This window comes from Tursiops truncatus, chromosome 12, assembly GCF_011762595.2.
Source record: "Tursiops truncatus isolate mTurTru1 chromosome 12, mTurTru1.mat.Y, whole genome shotgun sequence".
Classification (NCBI taxonomy): Eukaryota; Metazoa; Chordata; class Mammalia; order Artiodactyla; family Delphinidae; genus Tursiops; species Tursiops truncatus.
This window is the reverse complement of record NC_047045.1, coordinates 22,488,931-22,502,314: the sequence shown is the minus strand read 5'-3', so window position 1 is coordinate 22,502,314 and position 13,384 is coordinate 22,488,931. Positions and strand designations below refer to the sequence as shown.

The 13,384-nt window shown below is 42.4% G+C and overlaps 1 pseudogene; it reads right to left on the bottom strand.

The window, feature by feature from the left end:
* Positions 1-3,432: 3,432 nt before the first annotated feature.
* LOC141276000 (high mobility group protein B3 pseudogene) lies at positions 3,433-13,308 on the bottom strand (annotated as a pseudogene).
* Between the last annotated feature and the right edge of the window lie 76 nt (positions 13,309-13,384).

The window sequence follows — 13,384 nt, the reverse complement described above, 5'->3', positions numbered from 1 at the left end:
TAGAATTGATCAAAAGAAGAATATATTCTGAGGAAATTTATAAAATTAATAAGTATATAAAACATGGAACTTTTCTGAGTATAAAATTTTGCATGATATATCTGGATAGAAGTTATATAAAGGATTAAAGCATCATGTGGATATATGTGTTTGAAAACTACTTTGTGTATTAATAAGTTAGAAATAAATTGTACTGAATTAGCAGGTTTAGGTAAACATGACTCATTTGCTAAGAATGTGTCTTGGTCAGCAAGATACTTGGAAATAGGTCCAACAAAGAGGATGAGACCTCACAGTTTGAAGTTCCTGCAACCACAAAAAAAAAAGAAGGAGAAACAGAAGTGAAATATGGGAGGAATTTATGCAGAAGCCAGTGATTAAGACCACAGAGAAGTGTGGGGTTTGTGAATAAAAGAATGTCCCCAAGTCCCATTCAACACAAGAAATTTTGGGCATAGTGACTGTTGTTTCTCCTGGTACTGTGGTTGCCACAGCATAAATAAACTAAGTGTTCCTGTTTGTTAAATGTTATTCCACTTGTCCTACCCAAGGTAAATATACTGTGAAGCTAATGGAGCTTAAGCTTCAGGGTCCCTCACTTACACAGACTCCTTCCAAGCCCATTAAGGGCCTAGAAATGATCTCATGTGGTTATATGTTTGAGTAAAATTCGCCGAAGATATTTCCATCACGATCAGTTAAGACCTCTATTTCCTTCCATTCTGATGTTCCTTCTGATAGACTTCCCTTAGTCATGTCACATTGGAATGGCCACAGTGTGGCCAGTTAATGGGATCCAGTTAATGGGAAGTTGAACTGAGCATACATTGGTTTGGGTTTCGTGGAATGTGATTATGTGTGGTGCAGTATTTCTGTGTAGAGGTAAGTATTGCTAGCCATCCAGGAATAGAAATGGCTCCCAGGAATATTCCTACTGCCCTCTGTGCCAACTCACCTGGGATCCTGTCATGTAAAGGTGCAGGGCCAGAGGTTACACTGCAATGTGACTTCATCCTGCAGTGGATGGCACCATATATACAAAGACTAAAAGGAAAGGAGGTATGAGTCAGTCTATTGGAAATTCTTCCAATCACTAGATATGTAAAATTGTTAGGGAGAGAGAAGTCTATTTTTATCCTCCTGGTCAGAAAGGAAGTTCTGTTCTGTCGGCAACATACTCAGTAATGCAATGTACACAATTATCAATGTATCATAGTCTTTCCCCCTCTTTTGAAGGAAATTGTACATGATAGAATTTATCAGAATTACTGTTAGTATAAAAGAAGTCCGCCGTTAGTCTGGGGTAACTCCACAGCCACCAGGGACCAAGGCTCCTATATTTCTGCTCTGTCATCCTCAGTATGTGGCTTCCTTCCTCAAGGTTCCCTCATGAGTTCAGGATAATTGCTGGCGTTCTAGCTATCATGTCCACATTCCAGGCAGTAGGAGGAAGGGAGAAGAGAAGGATAAAAGGATGTGCTCCACAGCCGAATCAAATCCCGTTAAGGGGCCATTCCTGATGTTTCTCATAGCATTTCCCCTTTGGCCAGAACTATATGCAAAGGAGGCTGAGATAGGTAGTCTTTTCAGATAGATGATTTGCTGCTAGAATACAACTTGGAAAATGGCAAGCAGGTGGACAAGTGGAAACTTAAAAAAGCAGAGAAAGCTGAAATTTAAGCATCTGCACCCGGAAAAGCCATAAAGCAAGACAAGAACGGCTGCAGAATTGGAGGCACCTGTCACTTTGAATGGGGTGTGGATTAAAAACAAGATTAGTTGAAAGTCTAATAAAAAGCAGCTAGCTCTCTAGATGCCAGCCCTAACATTGCATAGCCAGGCACCTAAACCTTTCCCACCCAAACAGAGGAAGACATTCCAGGTATTCTCACTGGAAAAATCGAAACAGAGCTCTAGCCTCAGGAATATTTCAGGGAAGTAAGACAAAAGGTAAAATAGGGAGGTAGAGTTAAATTTTACATACTGAGTTGTGAGAACTTTAGTCCCCTGCCCTTACTCAACTCCTAGAATAATAGCAGCCAGGCTTACACTCTCTCCTGAAATACAGAACAATAACAACAGTACAAACAAACAGAAAACTAGCCCAAGAGAAAAAAACCCTACAGACGCTAACATTTGGGCATCTACAAAGTAAGGCCTGAGTACAGATCTACAGTAAACTGTACAGTGAAGCCACTAGTTAACATCCTGGCCAAGTTTCCAAGCCATTTTTGGTGTTTCTCTCTTAAATAAGAACAGAGAGCCAAAAATCACTAGACTTTTAAGAAAGTCTCTACAAGATCGCCTTTATTGGCAATCTAAAGGCCTGTGAGCATAAGTCCCAGAGATGCTTGCAACTAACATTTATGCTACTTCCGAAGCTCTCAGTTCAGAGAAGCATATGTTGGCCTGAAAGGCTACAGGTGATTAAAAAGAAAAAAAAAAAGACAGTGTTCATGCTTGGTATTCTATGCTGTGCTCTGCTCGGTCTTGTTTATCGCACCACAAGATTGATGGGGTGCAATAAATGCTCTAATGAGATGGTCTCTGACGTATATCAGGATTGGCTTAAGGATTGAGGCTCTTGGCCCCTAAAATTACCCAACGTAGCTGCTTGCTACTTCTCTACTGAAAACGAATTACTAGCCTGGCAGACACTGGTTGAGACGGCACCACAGTTGAGGGACAGCTAACACCAAAGGTTCCAGTAATTTCCTGGATGATGTCAGAGAAACAGTGGAATAAGGAAGGAGCAGCTCAGTTAGTCTCATTGATTTAATGTGACCGATACATTCAGGAATGTGTGAAAGGGGGCAAGATGGGAGGGGTGTAGAGAATTCATGGACCAGAGGCATCCACTGCCTGGAGATGACACTGTCCCCATTACATGCTGTCTTTCTAACAACGGGGACTACAGTTCAGAAAGATGTGACTAAGCTTCATTTATTGATGACAGTGTCCACACCCCTCGTAGTAGAAGGCAAGGGAAAGTCAGCCCGAAGGGCCTAGTTATATACTGTGTGGCTGGCTGTACATTCCAATGTCTGTCTTAGCTTAGTTTCCCCTGAAAGCAGAGCCGGAGACATACTCTCAGGTGCATGTAACTTATTTGGAAGGTAATCCCAGAAAATGGAGAGTGATACAGGCAAGGAGAGAAAGCCAATAAAATGTGTGTCATTGAATGGTTATCACCCTGTACAGCTCAGGCTCAATCCTGCTTGGGACCCTCTAAAGAACTATAGAATCTTCTTGGAATTGTATGCTATTGATAAACTGCACATATAATTAAATAAAACATCATATTTATATTATGTATAGAGAAAAATTAAGTAAAAATAATTTAATTATAACATTTATATAAAAATAATTTTACAAACCCTATTCTGAGAACTAAAGTTCTATTGATTGTTATTATGAGCACAAGTATGGCCCTTGTTTTTGTTTTTGTTTTTTATTTTTGCGGTACGGGGGCCTCTCACTGTTGTGGCCTCTCCCGTTGCGGAGCACAGGTTCCAGACGCGCAGGCTCAGCGGCCATGGCTCACAGGCCCAGCTGCTCCGCGGCATGTGGGATCTTCCCGGACCGGAGCACGAACCCGTGTCCCCTGCATCGGCAGGTGGACTCTCAACCACTGAGCCACCAGGGAAGCCTCCCCCTTTAAGTTTTTTAAATGCTAACAAATGAGATTAAAATTCATTTTGAAGAGACCTGATTTTAAGTCTCTAGTTTCTTGATGTTGGTTCCAATGGTTCATTTGAAGTTTGGACTAACTTCAGAGGGACTCACTTTTGTTTTTAGGATTTGAGGGTAGAGGAGAAACTCCAGCCCAAGAAGGGGGCTCTATAAGCTCTTCCCAGAGGAGGATGAGAAGGAAAAGGAGGTCTCTACAGCAACTGCTTGCATCTGGAGTGACGATAACATATTAGAGGGAGGTGGGTGAATGTGACCTGGCAGCACAGGAGGCCCCTGCTTTCAGACCAAGGCCACCATCTGGAGGGACAACAGGGAGTTATTGTTTGGAAAATTTACTGTGATGTGGTGACTCCTAGTTCAGTGACCAGATCATTCTTGCAACTTCAGCCATCAGCTCCTTTTTTCTTGAGTGTCTGGATCTTTCATCTACTTCTTTTATTAGGGAAGTATTATTTTATTATTTCCTCCTTCAGGATAGAGTTGGTACTCGTCAGCATTCCATAGGTGTCCGCCAGGCTCTGAATTTTTGTTGACTCTTTCTCTAGGCTAATATCCTCCAAAGATGACTCAGTTGCTACAGTCCCCCTTTGAACAGTGCCATCCTTGCCAAGGAGTTGACACTTCTCTTGAATTTGTTATGCCAATGTTTGTGAAATTTCAGCCAGCATTGTGAAAGCAGCATTTCCCATTTCACATGACGCCAGCTTCCAGACAACTAGACAAGTCTAAACAAATACGAGACCCACTAAAAAGCCGATGACAGGCGCACACACCATGGACTCTGGCTGGAGGCTGCAGAGGGCAGGGCCTGGATTCCCATCTTCCAGCCATGGCTCCACCACCACTGCTGTGGCTTTCCAAGGATGCCTGAAGCCAAGCTCTGTGGTGGCTTGAAGCCCTTCGTGGCACTGAAGCCCACCACAGAGCTCTATGGAGTAACCACACCTCTCCCAGCTCACGAAAACTTCTGAGATCCCTCTACTTAACCCCAGCAACATCCCACACTGGCAGCCTAAGCAGGCCACCAGTGGAGCTGGCCCAGAGAATGGAGAGATCAACTTTAAAAAGTTTCTCAAAATTACTGCCCACTACCCCTCTTCTCTTCTTAATTAAGAAAAAATTATGAAACTTTTTATTTCTCAGCTGCATTGCACAGCATGCGAGATCTTAATTCCCTGACCAGGGATGGAACCCATGCCCTCTGCAGTGGAAGCTCAGAGTCTTAACCACTGGACCACCAGGGAAGTCCTGAAACATTTTTACTAAGGTAAAATATAGGGGACTTCCCTGGTGGCACAGTGGTTGAGAATCTGCCTGCCAAGCCAGGGGACATGGGTTGGATCCCTGGTCCGGGAGGATTCCACATGCCGCAGAGTGGCTAAGTCCAAGCGCCACAACTACTGAGCCTGTGCTCTAGAGCCCGCGAGCCACAACTACTGAAGCCCACGTGCCTAGAGCCTGTGCTCCGCAACAAGAGAAGCCACCGCAATGAGAAGCCTGCGCACCGCAATGAAGAGTAGCCCCCGCTCGCCGCAACTAGAGAAAGCCTGCGCGCAGCAATGAAGACCCAATGCAGCCAAAAAATAAATTAAAATTAAAAAAAATATGTGTATATATATATATATATATATATATATATACACACACTCTGTGATGTATTCATATCGTAAATGTATATGCTTTGATGACTTTTGCCAACTATATACACCTGTATAACCAATATGCCAATGTAGATATAGAACACTTTCAGAAAGTTCCCTCATTCCCCCTTCCAGGAGTCCCTACTCCCTAAAGGCAATCATCTCTTTGATTTTTATCGACATATATGAATTTGGACTCTTTCTGAACTTCATACAAATGGCATCATGCAGAATGTATTCTTTTGTATCTGGATTATTTTGCTCAACATCATGTGTTTGGGGTTCACCCATGGTGGCCACCCCTTCTTTCATTCTGAGTCGAATGCCATTGTACAGGCACACATGATTGGACATCAGCCCACCCCTCTTGCTCCCCATTCACTCCACCTCCTCCCAGCCCCCTCCTTTATTTTACTGACTGAAATACTTTGGGAAAGAAAACTTCCCTCATCAACCATTTGGGTTTCCCTGAGGTATAAATTTGTACAGAAAAGTTAGGCTTAAAAGGTGATCAATTAGACTTGCTTTTTAGTGTACATATGACCTTGCACTCTTACAGATATTTGATATGTTTTAATTCGTTGCAGTTACTATTATTATCAATACTCAAATTATCCCTTCTTTAGCTAGTATTGTCTTTTGAATCCTTTTGACAGGACCCCAGAAGCCTTTGATGGCTTCTTTCCTTCTGATGTGACAAGTTATTCCGGATTTATCTTGTACATTTCCTGCCCCAGACCTGACATTAGCCACTCATTCAAAGTCATGGCTCCTTTGAGGAGAAAATGATATTTAGAGACCATAGTCTGTGCTCGGGGTGCTGAGTGCTACTGACTGGTCATTGTTTCTAAGCCTTTTCAGTGAACAAAGCTAAGAAATATTATTTAAGTTGAGATATATTTGACATATAACACTGTATTAGTTTTAGGCATATAACACAATGATTTGATATATGTATATGTTGTGAAATGATTATCACAAAAAGTATAGTTAACATGCATTACCACACATAGATACAAATTTTTGTTTTCTTATGATGAGAACTTTTAAGATCTACTCTTCTAGCAACTTTCAAATATATAATACAGTATTGTGAACTATAGTCACCATGCTGCACATTACATCCCCAGGATTTATTTTCTTATAACCGGAGATTTGTACCTTTTGATCACTTTCATTCATTTTGTTGAGTGAAAATGGTAACCACCAATCTGTTCTCCGAATCTGTGAGCTCCATTTTTTAAGAACCCATATGTAAGTGAGATCATATACTATTTGTCTTTCTCTATCTGACTTAAGAAATATATATTTTTTAAAAGAGAAAACATATCAGGGACTTCCCTGGTGGTGCAGTGGTTAAGAATCCGCCTGCCAATGCAGAGGACATGGGTTTGATCCCTGGTCCAGGAAGATCCCACATGCCACGGAGCAACTAAGCCCATGCGCCACAACTACTGAGCTCATGTGCCACAACCACTGAAGACTGCATGCCTAAAGCCCAAGCTCCTCAACAAGAGAAACCACTGCAATGAGAAGCCCACGCACCGCAACAAAGAGTAGCCCCCCTCGATGCAACTAGAGAAAGAATGTGTGCAGCAACAAAGACCCAACACAAATAAATAAATAAATAAATAAATAAATAAATAAATAAATAAAAGAATGTACTCCCAGACATATGAAAAAAAGAAAAGAGAGAGAGAAAACTTATCACATGCAAGAACCTTTTAACTGATCTGCTTATACCAGTTTCTACTTCACTACTCCTTCCAACTCATGCTCTGCATTTCTGTCAGAATCATCCTTATGAAACACAGATCTGATCTTCATAATCCCCTGCTTAAAAACTTGTGATGGAGTCCCATTGCCAAAAGGATTAAGCCAAAGCTCCTTGGCATGGTATACATACAGATCCTCTAAAAATTTGTCTCCTGGTTTCCATTCCAACCTCTTTAACATTCATTCTTCCCTCTCCCATAGTTCAGCACACCATACTGCTCCCGCCACACTGTGCCTTTTCTCATCTGGTTCACTTTCTCTGAAACGCCCTGATTTTTCTATTTCTTGGTAAATTTGTATTCATCCTTCAATAAATATCTCAAACATCAATTTTCTCTAAAATAAATTGCAGTCTCCTTTCCCTACAGAGGACTAATCTGTTTCCATCATATCCTACACAGTATTCCAAATGTCTTTACATAGCACTAATGAAACTATATAATAATGATTTGTTTACATGCATCTCTCTCTAGCTAGAGTGTCCCCCAAAATGTTGGACACTTACCATTAGTGGTACTGTAGATGGTTTTACGTGTTACACTGATATGACGTTAAATATTGAATTGCATAGTGTGAGAGTTATCCCCTTTTTAATACTTTAGGGAGAAAGTTTTAGTTTTGTGCTTATGGCTTTAACATCTCTCTATTATTGTGTGATTAATTTCCCTTTTTTAAGAGAGAGCAGGCCTCAGGCTTAAAACTTTGTAGATAACAATAATTGGCTAGAATTTATATATTTCTTCATGATATTTTCTGATGATTATTTTCTGTCTATGAAACTTTAAAAATGAATATTGATGAGTGACTTCCCTGGTGGTCCAGTGGGTAAGGCTCTGTGCTCCCAATGCAGGGGGCCTGGGTTCATTCCCTGGTTGGGGAACTAGATCCCACATGCATGCTGCAACTAAGAAGTCCACATGCCACAACTAAGAAGCCTGCATGCCGCAACTAAAAGATCCCGCGTGCCACAACGAAGACCTGGCACAGCCAAAATAAATAAATAAATAAAATATTTTTAAAAAGATAACATGGTCAACACATAAAATCAATTGTATTTCTAGGAAAAATTAATATTGATGATAGATTTTTCTTTTAAAATAAAAGTGAGATAAAGAAAAATAGTAAGCATATAATGGTAACAAAGTGCATCATTATGGCAAAATTCTCGTAGGATATGTGAAAATGACTTAACTCTGGGAAACATTGGGCTAGGTCCTTCAGAAGCAGGAGGCATAACTTCTATTTTTATCCCCAGTTCCTAGTACTATGTTTAATATACAGTAGATCGTCACTAAATATTTGTCAAATTAAGTTAGGAAGAAACACTCACCTCCAACATTTTCAAGATTCAATGTCATTTTGGGGGATATATACCTAAAGTGAAAGGCCTTCTGTAACTGACTTTTCTGAAAAAGTTAAATAGTATCCATTGTTATCATATAAATGACCTTTAAAATGATTTCCTATAGCTACCATGGAAGAAATCAAATTCACAAGAGGATACGACCATAGATTCTCCAACTGGGTTGTGTGGAATGAGGTCTTAAAAGCCAAAGTTCAGGGGCAATAGAAGAAGGTTAACAATACATTCTATTACAATCATCACATCAGTTTTCACCATCAAGGTCACGGTACATTTTAAGGGAGGGTAGACCAGAAGAGCTCTCACTAGAGGTGAGCTAGCACCATCTGTTGGGGAGTGAGTTCACAGCATAAGATGATATCAGCTGACTTCGTTACTCCGGAATTTATTTCTCCAAAGTACTTTCTTTCCATCATACAAATTTCAAGACACTCATGCATACCCAAGTACAATTTAATTTTCAGTCAGGTCTACTATGATAGTCAAAAACAAAACTCTTTAATTAATCTGATTATAGTGTACTAGTTTTTCATGATTTGACTCTTTAATTACAGACCTGATAATTAGACTACTTTGACCCATTTAAGAAATGGAAAAAAGGTTAGTAACATTATACAGCCACGTGGATTATAGGTTTGCTGTAGAATAACAAATATGTGTTGCACAAAACAAAAACAAACTCATAGATACAGAGAACAAGTGGGTGGCTGCCATAGGGTGGTAGAGGGGTGGGCAAAATAGGTGAAGGAGGTTAAGAGGTACGGACCTCCAGTTATAAAATAAATAAACAACGGGGATGTAATATACAGCATAAGGATATGGTCAATAATACTGTAATAACTTTGTGTGGGGACAGATGATTATTAGACTTATTGTGGTGATCATTTCATAATGTATGTAAATGTGAAATCACTATGTAGTACACCTGAAACTAACATAATGTTGTACATCGACAAAACTTTAAATAAATATAAAGCAAAAAACAAAAGTACATTGTTTGTTCTTATAAACCAGCCTTGATTATCTGTGGTTATTAGAAATAGAGGTAGCCTTAAATTTTAAACTTTACAAATAAGCTAGAGACAGTCATTTTCTCCTTTCATACTCCTTCCCAAAAAATCTATAGGTGAAATTGAGAGGGTAGTGTTTCTCTTGTTTACCATTTGGAATAGATGCTCCAGAGTGACAAAAAGGGAAGAGATAGCCAGCTGAGTGTGTGAAGGTAGGTGGAAAATGAGGGGAAAATCATAAGCGCTTGGATTCTAAATGACAACAAGTGTGTTACCAGCAGTTTCCCCAGAGACAGGGCTTAGGAGTAAAGTTTCAAACATTAGAAATAAATTCGTATGTGCCTCTATTTTAATTTTTTTTTTTTTTTTTTTTTTTTTTTTTTTTGCGGTACGCGGGCCTCTCACTGTTGTGGCCTCTCCCATTGCGGAGCACAGGCTCCGGACGCGCAGGCTCAGCGGCCACAGCTCACAGGCCCAGCCGCTGTGGGATCCTTCCCGGACCGGGGCACGAACCCGCGTCCCCTGCATCGGCAGGCGGACTCTCAACCACTGCGCCACCAGGGAAGCCCCTTTTTTTATTCATCCTCCTCCTCCTCCTCTTCGTCCTCGTCTTCTTCGTCTTCCTCTTACACCTTTTTCCGGGCAACTTTAGCAGGACCCTTGGCGCCATCAAACTTCCCTTTAGACTTATAGTCTGAGACATCCTTCTCGTATTTCTCCTTCAGCTTCGCTGCCTTTTTGATATATGGCTGCTTCTCGCTGTCACTTAAGTTATTCCATATCTCGCCCAGCTTCTTTGCCACATCTCCAATAGAGATGCCAAGGTTTGTAGATTTGACCTTGGGGCGGAATTCGGAACAGAACAGGAAAAATCCAGACGGTGGCCTCTTGGGGGCATTCGAGTCCTTCTTCTTCTTGCCTCCCTTAGCTAGTCCGTAATCCTTCATTTCCCGATCATAGAGCACTTTATCTGCCTTTGCCATTTCATTAAATTTAGACTTCTCTTTCCAGGACATTGTCTTCTACCACTCAGAGCACTTATTGGAAAATTCTGCAAAATTGTCAGGGACCTCGGGGTTTTTCTTCTTATGTTCCTCTCTGCACATCTGCACAAAGAAGGCATAAGCAGACATCTTGCCCTTTGGTTTCTTGGGTCACCTTTAGCCATCTTGACTGTATTGTTCGCTAGTCTGGGCAGCGCAGGGCATGACGCGTGGCTCAGCGCTCCACAGCTGTGCGCTCCATAACTTATTTTAAATCAATTCCAGCTACCTTTAAAGTTCAAGTTTCTAATTTCCTCCTTCCACAGTTTGTTCCTTTCCTCAAATACTTCTATCAATAGGAACAGGAAAAAAACCTCCTACCTAGTCACTAAGTCTTTTCAGTTATCCCAATAAAAGCTTTTTTCAAACTGTAAAGAGCTTTGTAGGGTTTTTCCAATTATAAAAAGTATTTAAAAATAATATGACAGGGGCTTCCCTGGTGGCACAGTGGTTAAGAATCCGCCTGCCAATGCAGGGGTTCGATCCCTGGTCAGGGAAGATCCCACATGCCATGGAGCAACTAAGCCCACACGCCACAACTACTGAACCTGCTCTCTAGAACCTGTGAGCCACGGCTACTGAGCCCTCGCGCCTAGAGCCCGTGCTCCACAACAAGAGAAACCACTGCAATGAGAAGCCCGCGCACCGCAACGAAGAGTAAACCCTGCTCACCGCAACTAGAGAAAGCCCGAATGCAGCAATGAAAACCCAATGCAGCCAAAAATAAATAATTAAAATAAATTAATCTGACAGTACCAAAGGTAAGAAGTGAAAATCAGAGTGTAATGCCTCCACCTAGAAACAATTCTATTTATAAATGAACATACCAATACACATATTTTTAACTAAATAGGTTCATGGTTTACACAGAGTCTACTGAATTTTTACTCCACTTAATATGTCAGGGGGGAGGTTTATTAGTAACTCTCACCTCCTCCCAAGTCTCTTTTCTCTGCAAGGTCAGTGTAGTGGGTTGAATGGTGGCCCCAGAAAAGACATAACCAAGTCCTGATCTTATTTAGAAAAAGGGTCTTTTCAGATACAATTAAGGATCTTGAGATGAGATCATCTTGGATTACCTGGGTGGGCCCTAAATCCAATGATAAGTGTCCTGGGACTTCCCTGGCAGTCCAGTGGTTAAGACTCCACACTACCACTTCAGGGGGCTCGGGTTTGAGCCGTGGTGGGGGAACTAAGATCCCGCATGCCACGTGGCACAGCCAAAAAAAACCAAAAAAATTACAAGTGTCCTTGTAAGACAAAGAGGAGAAAGCCGCATGAAGACGGAAGCAGAGATCGGAGGCACCAGGGACCAGAAGAAGCAAGGAAGGATCCCTCCGAGTGCCTTTGGAGAGAGTGTGACCCTGCCAACACCTGGACTTCAGACTTCTGGCCCCCTGAACTGTGAGAGAATACGTTTTTATCAGCTTAAACTACTGAGTTTGTGGTAATTTGTTCCAAGAGCCCTAGCAAACCCATATGGTCAGCATTCCAAACTTCCCTATCATACACTCAGCCTGCTCCCCAGCCTCATTTTCCTGTTCTTCTCCAGCCTGACGCTCCTGTTTGCCTCCTTTCATTTCCTGTATTGCCTCAAAGCCTTTGCACATGCTGTTCCAGTGCATGGATTGCTCCTCTTCATTCTTCAAATATTTCTCCAACACTCCTCAGGGAAAAGTTCAGTGACCCTCTAGGCCTGCTCACCAAGCCCCATAAGGTACCCTTCTAGCAGCATGTAGCTCTTTTCATAGCCCTTAGCCTAGTTTGTTTATTAGTGCCATAATTCGAGTCTGCCTCCTCTGCCAAACTGTAAGCTTCCTGAGAATGGGGGGCCCTCACCCACCCCTTATATTCCCAGGCCAGGCCTGAGCTTGCTTTGCCATAGCAATCACTTTTTGAATGAATGGCCACTATTCCAGAAGCATTTGCCGACTTTGGTAAACTCTCACAGCCTTTGAGACCGCTGTATGCTAGGTAGGGTGACCATATTATTTACCCTCCAAAAGCGACCACTTCTGAAAAGGGGTGCTACTAACAATTACAAGTCACCTGGCTACAGTCCTGGTAACAGGCTGTACTGACCACAGGAGCAAATGTGAAGGCAGGAGGATAACCAGAAGAGGATGGATATGTTTGGAGAGACGTGAAGAGGATAATTTAAATTTGCTTAATTGCCTCTGCATTTTCATTGATTCCCTCTACACCATGTATGCATTTGTTCATTCTTTTATTGTCTGGTCTTCACTCATCGATGTGATGTAAGCTCTCTGAGGACTGGGACTTGGCCTCTTTTGTTCGTTGCTCTAAAACGCACCTAAAATAGTTCCTGGCGCATAGCAGGTGCTCAATAAACACTTGAATGAACGTACTCAGAGCTGAACGGCGTACCCTCAATGAATAATGGATGAAGAATCAAAACACATAGAAAAAAATCCTCCCAGTTTGAAAGCCTAAAGAGTCTCAACACTAAAGGGGACAGGAGGCGGAACAATTGCCCCCGCCTTGGGCTGAAGATGCAAGAATGAAGGCCCCAGCATCCAAGCGGCCGTTGCGCGGTTGAACTCAGCCTTCACCCCGCCCACTCCCCCCTCGTGACACCCTCTCTCCGGAAGCTCTCTAGCCCCCGGCTCATCCGCTTCAGCCCCTACAACCGCTCTGGTTCCTGCCCTCCTGTTACACTCTGACCCCAGTCGTCTCCTCCCCGAATCCCACCTGACTCCGGGACCCCCGCGCGACCCCCTCTCCTGATCCCCTCAACCCCTGGCCTCCTGCACCGCCCCCTTTTCAGACGCCCTGGAATCCTGGCACGCCGCGTCGCCCCCTCCCCGCACCCCGCTGGGCGTCGGCGTCGGCGCCGCC